The sequence below is a fragment of the Oryzias latipes genome, chromosome 24, assembly GCF_002234675.1.
Source record: "Oryzias latipes chromosome 24, ASM223467v1".
Classification (NCBI taxonomy): Eukaryota; Metazoa; Chordata; class Actinopteri; order Beloniformes; family Adrianichthyidae; genus Oryzias; species Oryzias latipes.
This window is the reverse complement of record NC_019882.2, coordinates 13,343,361-13,357,481: the sequence shown is the minus strand read 5'-3', so window position 1 is coordinate 13,357,481 and position 14,121 is coordinate 13,343,361. Positions and strand designations below refer to the sequence as shown.

At 39.5% G+C, this 14,121-nt stretch overlaps 1 protein-coding gene across 3 annotated transcripts in view; it reads left to right on the top strand.

The window, feature by feature from the left end:
• The first annotated feature begins 3,287 nt into the window (after window positions 1-3,287).
• Window positions 3,288-14,121, top strand: part of snap25 (synaptosome associated protein 25) — a 31,754-nt gene continuing 20,920 nt past the window's right edge. Inside the window, exon 1 of one of the 3 annotated variants that reach the window (XM_023952808.1) lies at window positions 3,288-3,439. The gene's annotated coding sequence lies outside the window, so the exon portion shown is untranslated. Of the gene's footprint in view, window positions 3,441-14,121 lie in introns of all 3 variants that reach the window. The other 2 variants (XM_023952810.1, XM_023952809.1) reach the window with 2 other exon arrangements.

Below are 14,121 nucleotides of genomic sequence, written 5' to 3'. Positions count from 1 at the left end.
GTGAGAAAAAGTGAGTTAGATCTGGTCCATGAAAGGCTCCAGAAGTTCTTTACACTTAAGGAGACCTGAAAACCACAGTCACACCTGCAGAGTTAAAGCTCTGCTCTGTGGAGGACCAAACATTTGGAAGAAAAGATGTTTCAGGAGAAAAAGAAAACAATGTGCAAGTAAGGTTATTCTGTTTATTTACCAAGTTCACAGTAAAGTAATCTAAGAGAACAAGAGGCATGAACTGATGTCCAGATCCTGAGACTGCAGTTCAGGCTTGTCCACTCTATTTGAAATCAATTGGCTTTCCTTAAGCGGTGATTAAACCCACTCACTGTCAACACGAACACTGGACTATTTATGACGCAGAAATGAATCAACCAGGTTTGCCCATTAAAACCTTTTTCCTCTACATTTTTTTAGCATCATACTTGAAAGAAAAAGTACAAAAAAGTTAATTCAGGAGTGGTGCATATAGTTTGTTATACTTTTGTCACGATGCATGAATGTCACAAAAAATAGTTGTTTTTACTTTAAACCTTGTGCTATCTTAGATGACCCCACCTCTACTTTGACGTGTTCTTCCTACCATGACAAAGGTGGATGAAGATGGAAAGATTTCATGTAATCCATGGACACCAGTAAGGATCACAAATCATTGAAGAAAAAAGGTTCAGAGCACTGTCTAGTGGGTCTAGATGACCCAACTCCCAACGTTAAAGTGCTTAGGATAGCACAAAGGTTACATCAAACAACTGTTGCCACAATGAATCAAAATCTATTTAAAAGATTGATTTACAGTGGCAACAAATTGAATATAGTGAAAATGTTTACATTTGAAGACTCTTATTTTCTTAACTGAATCCGCTTATTTATTTCAAAATGCTGCAAAAGCATCCTGGACCCTAAAGATTGTTGAAGCTGGTTGATCACAGTTGGTTATCCAAAAAATCTGATCTTTAATCTGATTTACTGAATCCACTAAAAGCTCTCTGCAGGTCCACAGTTTTTTTCTAAAATCCTGTTAAGTTCTTGTCTACGATGATGCTTGATTTGTCTTAACCCAATAATCTTAGTCATCACTTTTTGATTTTTGATTTATCACATAGATCCTTGTGGTGTCCTTTCACTGAAGGGTAAATGAGTGAGTCTGTAATCTTTTTTTATGGCATTTTAAAACAAAGAAAATGCTTCTCTACAGTCCAGAAGAATGTACAGTAGCACGTCTTCTTGTCCATCTCTCCTCGCAAAATGTATTTTTCATGAAGACTTACTATTATCATTTATTTGGGAGACAGATTCCCTTCAGAATAATTAAAGACACAATTGTTTCGGTGCCAGACGGAGTCTGCAGCTCCAAAGGAGGAAAAGAGGACATTCCCATGCTGCCTTGTCCGTGGATAATTCAGGATGAGGAAACTTCTGTTAATGTTCTGCATGGGTCTCTGAATTATGAATTTTTCCAAATCAGTTTCTTTTCCAAAAAACAAAAATATCACGTCTATGTGCAGACAGATCATTTCTAGCTGCAACTTGACAGCATACAGATTGTTAATTTCCCCCAAAATTTGCTAAAAATTCCTTAAAGACTCTGCAGGACTTGGTTTAAGTGGTTTGGTTTCATTGTATTTGGTTGCTTTATTCTAAGCCCCACAAACTGCCTGTAAATATTACTGCTACTCAACTGCTTGTTTCTGGGGGATGTTGCCCAGAATGAGCTCTAAAATAATAAATAAAGCCAGAAAAGGAAAAAATCTGCACGTGTTCTTCACCACACTTTCAGACAAAACATTTTCCATTGTTTTCACAATTCCAGCTTTTTTGGGTTCATACTGTGGGCCTCTTTTTTAGCCTACTTGAGACAACACTTGCTCTTTTGCTTCACTGCAGTTCATTAGTCCGGCTACCTTCACTCTAGCTTTGTTTACGTGCACACAAATATTCCAAACACACGTCCTAAAACCAGCTCTGATAATGTTGCTCATCTCACATGGAACCAAGAAGACTACATCTGGACTTGGATTTTGCAATATAATTATTAATGAGCAGCCATGTTTGTCAAGTCACAGTCAGCTTCATGCAGGACATGTACGTCAGACCGGGCAATTACAAAAACGTGCTGCTCTGATTATGAAAAATTAATTCAAATACTAACAATCACCACCCTTCCACCACTGAAATGTGTCCTCCAAACCCTTATAGTCCCACTCTGATCATCTTTTGATCAGCATCCCCAGTGGTCTTTTAATTATGATTGTTGTTTTTAGCCCAAATTAAAAAAATCTGTCTCATTTTCTAGGACATAGTTTCTGCAGAGCAGCAGTAGTTCATTAGAAATTCACCTCTGAGTTGTGGGTGGAAGCGTTGGCATGGAGTAACCCCACCCCCCTTCCCCTCCATGTTGCTGAGAGCTCACTGTTTACCCGCTCTCACACCCTTTATCCAGCGTGTAAACAACTCTCACTTTAATACAACCACTAAACGAGTCATGGGGGGGACTCACCATCTTATCTCTGGGGCTTCTGACTAACCATCAGTAAACTTTGTAAACATTTATCTTGTTTAGCCCACACCAGAATTCCAGAGAGCAAAAAGTAACCAAGCAAGGTGGAAGAAGAAAGTAACCCTGGTGTGAACCAAACTGCCCAGTGTGAAAGTATATGTTACAGAAATAGAAATCTTGTTTTTGTGAATTACTGCTCTGATATCAATTGGGTGAACAACAAAACGGCAAAATGTTGATCTTCTGTATTTATGGTATTTAAGGCCATAGATGGTGATCAAATCAAAACCAAGTTAAAACCAAATCAGAGTTTATTGTCATATGCACAGCTTTTGCACTGACATACGAAAAGTAATTCCAGTACAACCCGAATGACAGTTCAAAGTTGACTGAGGCGCAGCAATGCTAAGTGCACCTTGCTTAAGTTTTATAACAAATAATGTGGTCAAAAGCTGTTCCTTTATAAATTGTAATGAAAAATTAGAGATCCGAAGCCAAAATTTAAAAAAAAAAAGCAGTATTCAACTGAAAAAGGTCAAAGACAGTCTAATTCTGCTTATGATAGCTGGGGACCATCTGGCAGAATCGTGGAGGAGCAGCGGTTCTCCTCAGTTTGTCCTTAAAGCTGTTTTGTCACTGAGCCCCAATCCCATAAAAATGACCTGTTTCAGTCTGTTTGTGCCTCTCCTCCGGTGAAAGGAATCTAGTAGAAGCTGCTGCTGACGTCAAAAGTGTCCGCCATTTTTGTGACAGAGAGCTGCACTGCCCCCCCCCCCCCCTTCCCTCTCCTCCTCCTCCCCATTGAAGAAGAAGTGAGGAGGAACAAGCAGCCGACGCGCAGTGCCTTTGCAGCATCTCAGTCACACAGCAGAGAGAGGCTCCTTACACGGTTCCCATAGGCAGCCTTTTCCTCCCTTCCTGACTGCGGGGCTCCAACAAAAGGCGCGGGTAAGATTCCACGCATTTTCGAACCCCCATCTTCACAGTTTCACACCAATGTTTGGATGAAAAAATATGCGTTTTTGTTGAGGCGGTGGATGTTTGGGATGCTTAAAGAAGGGCGTTTGGAACGGTCCTGGCATGGCGGAGAAAGACTGGTTTGGGGCAGCTTGAGGGTCCCGCTGATGGTTTCCACAGCTGTTGCCTCGTTGGGAGCCTGAGGAGAGGCTGAGGACGGCAACGTGACCTCCTGAGTGATAAATCTGAGAGGACGGTGGCGCTGCGCTACAATGCGTATATTCACAGTGGGCGTTTTCGGTGTTTCAGCACCACTGACAGCGCCAGTGAGGGTGCTCGCTCACACATGCGGGAGCACACAATTTAGGAAGAAACTAGATTTTTTTGGTGTGTTTAAAAAACGAAATGTAGAAAGAACATAAGATAATTTGATGATTTCTGTTAGATCTCTTGCCTTAAGATGTTTTTGGGGTATTTTGTTCCAGCTGCTGCGCACGAACTGTGTGCGCCAACTAACCCACTCAAAATAAAACCTCCAAAAATAATAATTCTACTTGATTAAAAAAGATTTTAGATAGATTGAGAGATTCGGTGGCTGAATATCGTGTATCAGGAAACTGCGCCATGGCAATGAGGGAAGAGGACATAAATTGGGGGGTAGGGGGAGGGGGTGCAGGCCATATGAATGCGTCCATTCCATTTTGATCTTTGGAGTCGGTTGCGTGGCGCATGTACGTGACCATTTCATTAAGGGAGCGCGAGAATATCCCCCACGCTGGTGGGCGGGGGGGGGGGGGGGGGGGGGGGGGGTGTTCCCACCGGGGAGGACCGTGGTTAAAACCTTTGTCTCCTTCCTCCTCATCCTTATGCTCGTCGTCCTTTTTTGTTTCTCCCAATCCATCTTTCCATCAACACATTCAAAACAGCAAAAAAAAAGCCCCCCGCGTGCGCTGTCTGCCAGCCAGGCATGGCGCGCACTGACGCAAGTGCGCACCGGCTCGGAGCGTTTCTGCTGCAGGAACGTGCCTCTGATTTCCATCCTATTATAAAACAAATCAGGTGATTTGCTCAAAAAAAAAAGAAAAGAAAAAGACAAAGCTGTAGGTAATTTGCAGTGAGTGGAGGTGTGATGATCTGTGATGACTTGTGTTGTACAAACACTGAGGCAGGACTGTTGCTTTTCTGTGATGATGCAGCTCATTGAAGTGTGTTGTGGCGCAGCTGGAATGCAACCACATGGCGCACTCATGGACTCCAAAAGAAGCGGCAGATTTTGTCCCCCAATTTTACGACATAAGTTGTTTTCTGACAAGAAAGGTTTGGATCACTACAACCCCCTTCCCATCCCCCGTCATCTCAACAATATGGATTTTGTAGGCTTTGAACTGCAGTGAGAGTCAAGGGGAGGTGGGGGTGGAGGTGCTGCCAGGGAGGATGATCGGTGGAGGGTGTCAGCACGTACAGTTATGGAGCTGCTCTCTGAGATAAATGGTGACTCACATCCACACCCACTCTCTAACACATCAGCTGGCCTTTGTTCGTTTTACAGCTACACTTTGACACGAGGAACAAGCGGCTGCTGCTTCTGCTGAGTCCAAAGCTGGAGCACTGCGTCGTTTGTTTGTGATAACTGTCCGTTTTCCCAGAATTCTTTCCATCTATTATCAAAAGAGTGACACTTAAACAAGAGTTTATCATCCTAAAGCCCAGTGGTTGACGTCCACTGACAGATGATAGTTGTTGGACCTTTAAGAAACATACACAGCCATATTTTGAATTTCTACAGTTGGGTGACCCATGTAGGGGTCAAATGTTCTGTCCAGATGATACATATGGACATTTTTAATGGCAAAATGTCAAAATCCGTTTTTAATTGTAGCTTTAAGAACTTTTTTGGGCTCAATGAAACAATGAAATGTTGAAAAAACTGCATAGAGTATTTTTGTGTATACTCCTTTTGTATTTGAGGTTAAACTTAGTTTAAAATAATTATATTTGAGTAAAAGGCTTTTTTTTAAACTTGTCCTGTCCAGCACCTGAGCAAATAAAGAGCTGAAGGTCTCCTGTGTTTGGTAGATTTTACTGTTGCAATAGGGGTTTATAAATCTTTTGACACACGAGGAGTATATTTGAATAAACCTTTTTTGTATTTGAGGCTTATTTATACTACAGTAATTACATTTGAGTGAAAGGCCTTTTTTTAGAATCAACAGAGGAATGTCCAATTAGTAACAGAATATTGCTTTGCATCAGGCATGTGCACTCATAGGGCCTTCGGGGTGCTTAAGCACCTGCCTTTTTTGCCTCGTAGTGAGTAACCTAGAGCCCTCTGTCGTTGTTTTTTTCTTTTTTTGGTAAAAAAATTGTAACATTGGTAAATTAATAAATAAAAAGAGGGGGTGAAACCATGAAGCATCATAAAGCAACAAGTTGCTGGATGTATATAATAATTATGGTTAGGTACTATGTTCAAAATAAAATATGAGGGAATTTTCAAAATAAATGAGCAGTATTTATAGCGAGTTCATAGGTTCCTCACTAAATGTAATGTCTGACACTAAATGTATCTGTTTAACGTAATATTTTCTGATTAAAATCGCCTTTTTTAAACTCTGTAATATTCAGTTTCAAAATATTCTGTATTAAAATCTATCCAATCACAACAAAAGCCTGTATTTGGAGGATATGATGCGAAAGTAAATTTAGCTGTGGATCCCAATCTAGAACAAGAGTCCCATTAGCTGTCAGGAACTGGAGGTGAAGGAACCAAAACGCAGGAAACTAGGCTTGGAGGCAGAAACACAAACATTTAATAAATAAGCCTAAACGGACAAAAACCCATTGAGAAACAAAAAGCAGATAAAGCAGATGATCTGACAATGTAGAACTGAAAACCACACACTGTTTTCTGAAGACAATGAACAGAAATGAAGACAGCTGTGGATGATTAAAATGAACCTGGAGTGACTGACAGAGGACAGAACATGACCAAAAAATTTTTTTTAAAAAATTATTAATGATTCAGCATTTTGGGGAAACAGTTGTATAATGTCTGTGTTTAAAATATTACCATTTGTATTCAACTTTATCCATGGTGATTATGCCTGCGGCACATTGTGCCAACACAAATAGCCTCCAGGTTTCTATTGCTTTGATGTCTTCCAAGTCTAAAAAGTGAACAAACTCATGTTGAAAATAATTTTTTAACATGCAATTAATAGCAGGACAATTAGAAATGACAATTATATCACTTTCACCTCCACAGGTCACATAGCTGAGTATTTATCTATTAGATGTTTATTTCCCTTAATTTGCATTGCTGCCCTTTTCAGACTTTGAGCCCCTGCTGCTCTAAAATCCTGTGCACGTCCCTGCTTCGCTTTAACATGCAGAACAACAGTCAGAGGGATTTGCAGCCATCAAAGACACGATGATGCTAAACTTGTTTATACATAAGTTCTGCTGCTTTGACGATTTCAGGTTAGTGTGAAAATAATGATAATGAACCAAAAACCTCAGCATTTTCTCCAGAGAACAACTGCTAAGATTAATAATATGCAAATTTATGTTTTAAAGTCCTAAAAAGACAACAAAAGGATGCATTTTTAAAGGAAAGTAAAACATTTTGGAGACTCAGACTGTACATTCTCAGTTGCCAATTGCTACAACCCTCTTTGACTCCCTATAGCACACGCTCGGCCCAGCTTATAATGCGTAATGTTCCTAAAATAAAATCAAAATATGGAAATTTATCTTTCCAACACGCAGCAGCAAAAGACTGAAGTCACCTTCAAAAATTTGTAAAACTAAGCACCTTTGTACCTCCTTTAAAAACATTTTAATTAATGCACTGACTGAATCCTGGACGTTTTAACTAAAAATATATTTACCATATGAATATTCCAAAATTATTTTTGACTGAACACTTTTCTTGTTGTGTATTTTGTGATGTGCTTTTATCTACTCTTGAGTTTCTTCACTTCTCGGGTCGTTATTGTAAATAAGAACATGTTCTTAATTGCTTACCTGGTTAAATAAAAATGAAAAAACAAATAAACAGGCTGAACAGGCAATAAAGATTTATAATGTTACATTTTTGCCAAAATGACCTCTAAATGGACTTACAAAGCAAAAGAACAACAAGAAATGGTTGAAATCAAATTTCTCCAATTGCAGGCAGGGTTGTGGGAAGAGACTGTTCACACACTGCTTTTTTATAATCATGTTTTTTTAAATAGATAGATATTGGTAATTTGTGGTGCCACATGCTGTTTTTTACTTGCTGTAAGATAAACCTCAGTTTTACACTTAGTAAAGAAAGTTGTTTTATTTTATTTGAGCACAGGAGCTTTAGTTTTCTGCAGGTTTCTTCCTGTTTTCATATGATGCAAGTGACTGCAAGACCAAAACATTACGGTGCAAGACAGCGGAGACACCAACAGACGGCTGATCGACCGTCAAATAAAATGCTCTTCAGAATAATGAATGCAGGGTAATTTAGGAAACTCAAACCGTTCCTTTTTTTTTTTAAAGATTCTCCACCAGCTTTGAGACTTAAAGAAGTGCCAGGATATTTTGGACTTTTTAATATTACAAATACATCCACTTTTGGAGACTAAATGCAGGAAAACAAGCCATAAAGTACATTTTTTAATTGGATACATTTGCTTTAAAATGCATGTTTGATACCATTGTAGAGAAAAACTAAGTCAATTAGAAACATTTTAAAATTTCCTCTTTATTTTAAAGAATTACTGGTAGTTATCGTTCAGCTTGACCTTGAAAATTTTCAATTCAACAAAATGTTTTTTCTGCTGAAGAAAAGGATCAGAAAGATTCCCTGAAAGCAACGTTGCAAATTGGAGATACATGCATCATTTTAGAAAAATAAAATGCATTTTAACATCTGGAATTATTAATGTTCACGACTAATTTTTGCAGTTAAGATATAACATCTAAACAAAAGTGTTTTCATTTTAACTCCTCCAACAAAACAACTTATCAATTCCGTACTAAGCAGCTTAAAACTATTTATACATGAAACAATAAAAATTGAAAGCAGCATTTATGTCTGGCTGCAGAAATGTACTCTTTACACATTAATAATTAAAAGTTTCTTTCTATTTCATCTTGATCTCAAAACCTTTTTTTCTCTAGAATTATTAGATCTATAATAAATTTGTTTTAGAGATGGTCAGCTGTGCTGTCTCCTCTTATTCTGCCCCCAAATGGGTTAGATCTTTTCATTTTTATTAGGTAAATCTGTCCATCTGTGCATAATGGCTGAACATCTTCCCTAAACCTTCAGGTTTTCTGCAGAGCCAAGCCTGCATGCAGAAGAGCAAAATAGCAGTAAAGATTAGAGAGTAATTGCTTGATGGTGTTGCAAGCTCCAACATTGGCATTCCATCTGATGTCTTCTGTGTTTTTTTCTCCAGCTTCTGCCCTGATGTTGTAATTACATTGTAGTAAAGATACTGTTTAACCCTTGTGCTATCCTAGGCACTTTAACGTTGGGAGTTGGGTCATCTAGACCCACTAGACAGTGCGCTGAACCTTTTTTCTTCAATGATTTGTGATCTTCACTGGTGTCCATGGATTACATGAAATCTTTCCACCTTTATCCACCTTTGTCATGGTAGGGATAACACGTCAATGTAAGGGTGGGGTCATCTAAGATAGCACAAGGGTTAACATCCTATTTTTTTTTTAAAAGCTGGTCATATGTTTTCCTGGACCAACCTCTTGCTTAAAATCAAGGCCTGCTGCTGTAGATGGAGATGAGAACTCAAAATAAAGCATGCCTCTTGCAAGCTTTTTTCTTGGCTTTACTGCCAACAGAAACCCAGGAGCAGCGCAGTCTGTCATGTTTTGCTTGTCAAGAGTCACATCTCCACAGCCCTCCAGCAGCCAAGCAGTCATCTGCAATGGCAGAGGAGTCAAAAAACAAAACAAAACAAAAACAATGCACCTTCGATGAGTGGATGAAACCCTTTCCCTTCCAAGTGGATGCTGAATATGAGCAGCCCTCTTGTGTGCACAAAAGTCTCAAGAAGCTTCACTTTTGCTTTTCATTTGGCTTTGAGAACTGCATGCAGGATTTGTGACCATACATGTACCCAGTAACCAGCACATCGGTATGGGACTCAATGTTTATCATCTTCTCCACAGCGCCGCTTAGCAAACCTCCCAGGGCAAGGATACAATACGTCCCACAGAATTTGCATATCGGTTGTATAACATGCCTGGGAGGTTTGTGTGATGCAGATTCTATTTGAATGTTAGGATATCTCCACATAGATACTGTGCAGGGTAGTTTTAGATATAGCAAGTGTCCTCGTCCCACACCCCAGCCCCAATGTCCAGCTGTTTTGTAGGGGAAACCTCCAGGTGGGACGTTTTTTCTTATTGATACCACCTCAGAGAAGTGACGTCATTTTCCTAAAGCTGTGCTCAGTCGCCTGTCTATGATGACAGGCTCAGCCTAAAAATTTTATTTACACTGTCTGTATTTCGGTCATAGTTGATGAAAATGTCTGCAGATAACACAATACAAAATTCGAACATGAAAAGCGCTTAAAGCTGCAAGTAAAATTTGAAGTGACGCATTAACTAAGTCCCACTCCAATCATCTTTTGATATATTTCCAAATGAATACTTTTATGAAAAAATTGCTGCAGCTAACATAACACCATGTGTGTCAAGCCACCTAACATCGCAACTCAGGCTTGCTATGGTCATTGTTTTTCTACCCAAGCAGCCTCCTCCTGTAATGTTTATTGGGTGTATTGATTGAATCTTAAGTCCCAGATGAATCAACAAAAAACAGTCATTTTAACGTTATTAGCTGCTTTAACCTCCTGGGATTGAACTGAAACTGATGTAGCATACTACCAAGAGCAATGGTAGCTTTAAAAAAAACCTCGCCAGCCAGTTTAGCAGCACATTCTTTTCTTGTTTTCATGAGTACTAATCATCTTGATTATTCAATAGATGATCTTAGCATGGTTTTCTGCAGTTCAAGTGGTAATGAAGAGACTCTCCAGGTAATCCCATATATGCCGCTCGTAAAAGTTCCACGATTTATACTCCTGTGGTGTGGTGGGAATTATTTTGTTGGTTTACAGCAGTGTTCACAAGGAAACTGGTAAATATTTGATTTTTAAAATGAGCTCCTTCCTGTTTGCAATGGTGATAGACTATGTTAGACTGGAATAACCATAGATGTTTGCAGATGACATTGTGATTTGGTTGGAATGGGTGGAGAAAGGTGTCAGGTGCAATAGAAAAGTTTCACCTCAAATGAAAGGAAAGGTGTAGAAAACTGGTGAGACCGGCCATGTTGTTCAGCCTAGAGAGAGTGGCACTGAGGAAAAGTCAGGAAGCAGAGCTGGAGGATGTAGATGCTGAGGTTCTTTTTGGTAGTGACCAGGATGGATAGAATCAGGAATGAGTACATCAGAGGTACAGTATAAGTCAGAGAGGCCAGACTGAGATGGTTTGGACATGTCCAGAGGAGAGACGGTGAATTTATTGATAGAAGGATGCTGAGGCTAGAACTGCCAGGCAAGAGGTCTAGAGTAGGACTGGCCTACCCTGGTCCTCAAGAGCCACAACTCTGCCTGGTTTTTAGCTCACCCTGGACTGCTTGATGCTGACAACTTCAATCAAGTGTGTTCAGTCAATCAGGATGTGGAATTACTTGAGTCAACCAATCAGCAGCAAGCTGGTCAGGGAGGATTGAAAGACAGGCAGGATTGAGGCTCTGGAGGACCAGTGTCGTCCAGCCCTGGTCTAGAGAAACTTTATAGGTGGAGTGAAGGAAGACATGAAGGTAGCTGGAGTTAGAGTAGAGGATGCAGAAGACAGGGTTAGATGGAGGAAGCTGATTCGCTGTGGTGACCCCTGAAGGGAAAAACCCAAAGGAAATTGAGGCCCACATAAAAGGATCAATATTCATTCTTTTCTGTCACTTCAGTGTTTCATGAAGCTAAAGTTGTTATGAAAAACTGGCTGGATTTTGATTTTCTTTTTGAATATTTCTTAAATCTGCTCTACAAACACACTTGTTAGGTTTTTTATTTTTTTTACGATTGTGCGTTTGATAAAAAACCTTAAGAAAAATCTTTCTTAACCTGAAAATCTTCTTGTTTTACTCATAATTTAAAATTTTTGAGCCTGGAAATCCCAGACTTTAGTGACTTCTCATTCCCATCTGGGTTCCAGGGCTTTAAAGACCCAAATGTGTTGAACATGTTGTAGAGTTTTTATGATAATGGAGGGCATAATGAAAGAAAATTAGATTAAAAATTGCAATGAATCAGGATTAGAGGAAAGAATCGCGTTGGTAAAAGCCTTTAACAGTGACATAGGTGCTACAATCCGAGAGCCACAAACTCTCTGCTTCACTCCGCTGGGTCGCTCCGATATTGTCCCGGTAATATTAGGTTGGGGATCTGATGTGCAAAAGCTAGCAGGAGAGAGGCTCACTCCACGCCATCAGACGAGCACACAACTCACAGGTGAATTTCTGATGAACTATTGCCGCCCTGCAGAAACTATGTCCTATAACCCAGGCAAAACTTGCAAAATATCTCACGAAATAGAAAATTTATAAAGGGATCACATTATTACCATAGTCATCTGATACCTCACATGTTCTGATCAGTAGCCTCACCCATTGTTTGTGCTTCCTTCTGGCCCTCAGGTGTTAACAGAGCATGTCCAAGTTATGATGGGTTTGGGGAGTTCACCCTGGATTGAATCTGTTAAATATCATCTATTGACAAGTTCGTGGTCAAAATGGGTGCTAAGCTTTAAAAAAGCAGAAGTCAGTTTGCTGCTCTGATGCCTTCAGTTGTGTCTGAACAGAACAAATCAACCGTAGTTTAGCTAATTTACCTCCATGTCAGTCCACTAAAGCTTCAAAACTCACCAACCCCAGTTAACATGTCCAATTCAGCACAATTAGAAGACTGAAGGCTATAGTATGGTTTGAAAAGGTTTCAGGAGAAAACAAACCTTAACTTAAGTTTTGGTTTGCCTGGCATGGTAGTGGACTGACAGTGATACAGGCTTGTTTTAGTGCTTTAAGATGAGGTTGTTTGTTGTTGCTTAGTCTGTCAAGAGCCTTTGCACATACATGTGTAGAAAAAGAGTGAAATATGAATCTGGAACCTGAAAATGTGTCAGAACATCAACAATGATCAAACCCTCAACACCAAATCAACATCAAAAGGTACTTTTGCAGAAACCGATGCTTAACTCTGGGTGAGCCAAAATGATATAAGAAATCAAAGTAAAATCAATGAATGTGAGTGAGACAGATATCCATAAAGACAAGGATTTTATTTTAGTATCTAAACTTTACGACCCACTCCAATGAAAATGGTGTTATTGGTGTTTTTAACCTGTTCTTGTGGCATTTTTCTAATGATGGAAGACATATTGAAAAAATATTAAGCTAAAAATTGTAATTCTGAGTATTTCTTTATTCAAATTGTTGGGAATCAAGAACAGACGAAAAAATGCTATTTTGACTGAAAACTTCGGTCTAAGTCCGGTCTAAGTTCTAAATTGTCAGGGATGCAGATGACCTTTAATTCCATTTACTGATGCCTGCACATAGACTTTCTCTCCCTCTGACTCTGAGCACATCATCCCGCTGTGAGTTTGAGCGGTGACGCAGGAACCAGAAAGCGGCGCTCCACTGTGTCTCAGTACTTCCTGAGTGACGTCTGACCATTATTGAATTAGTTTTATGACCGGATGAGTCAAGATGTGTCGTCAAAGTACACAAGTGTTAGATGGTGACTTGGAAATGAAAAATTAAAAACTGTTAGTGGGGAGCAGACAAAATGGCAGCTGCACTCACGCTCATGTGCTCGAATATAAAAAGCAGAGAGAGGCACAGGGACGCACTTTTAACTGTTAAAACAAGGATCTATCGTCTATTTTTACCACAGAAGCAACAAAACCTGGCAGAATTTCCCTAGGCAATAGAAAATGAAGAATAAAATACCTCTTTTTTTAGCACATAACAAAAGTCCTCTTTTCTTTTAACCCTTGTGCTATCCTAGGCACTTTAACATTGGGAGTTGGGTCATCTAGACCCACTAGACAGTGCGCTGAACCTTTATCTTCAATGATTTGTGAACCTCACTGGTGTCCATGGATTACATGAAATCTTTCCACCTTTATCCACCTTTGTCACGGTAGGGAGAACACATCAATGTAAGGGTGGGGTCATCTAAGATAGCACAAGGGTTAAGCTGGACTTAAAAAATTTGTTTCGGAAAGACTCTAAGATAAAATAAAAGACACACTTTTTGATAAAGATTCGTTTGCTATAAAGGCTTTTGTTGGTTATATTTGGTGACTTTATGAGGTTTAAATCAACAAAATTAAGTCAAAAGTAAAAATCCTGGAGTAATAAAGGAGAAAAATCAAGGCCTGCTGCTGTAGATGGATATGAGAACTCAAAACTGAAATGAGGACATTATTGTGGTTTTTAGGTGTTTATTATACCAATTTTCTGGAGCTTGTAAGGAACTCTACAGACGTGGGTGTTTTGTCAAAGTTGTTTTGCGGTGCTGATAGGTGCTTGGTAAGTTTTTTCTAACACAGGCGTTGAACCTGCAGCTCCTGTGATGACTGCAGACTAATTTGTCTGC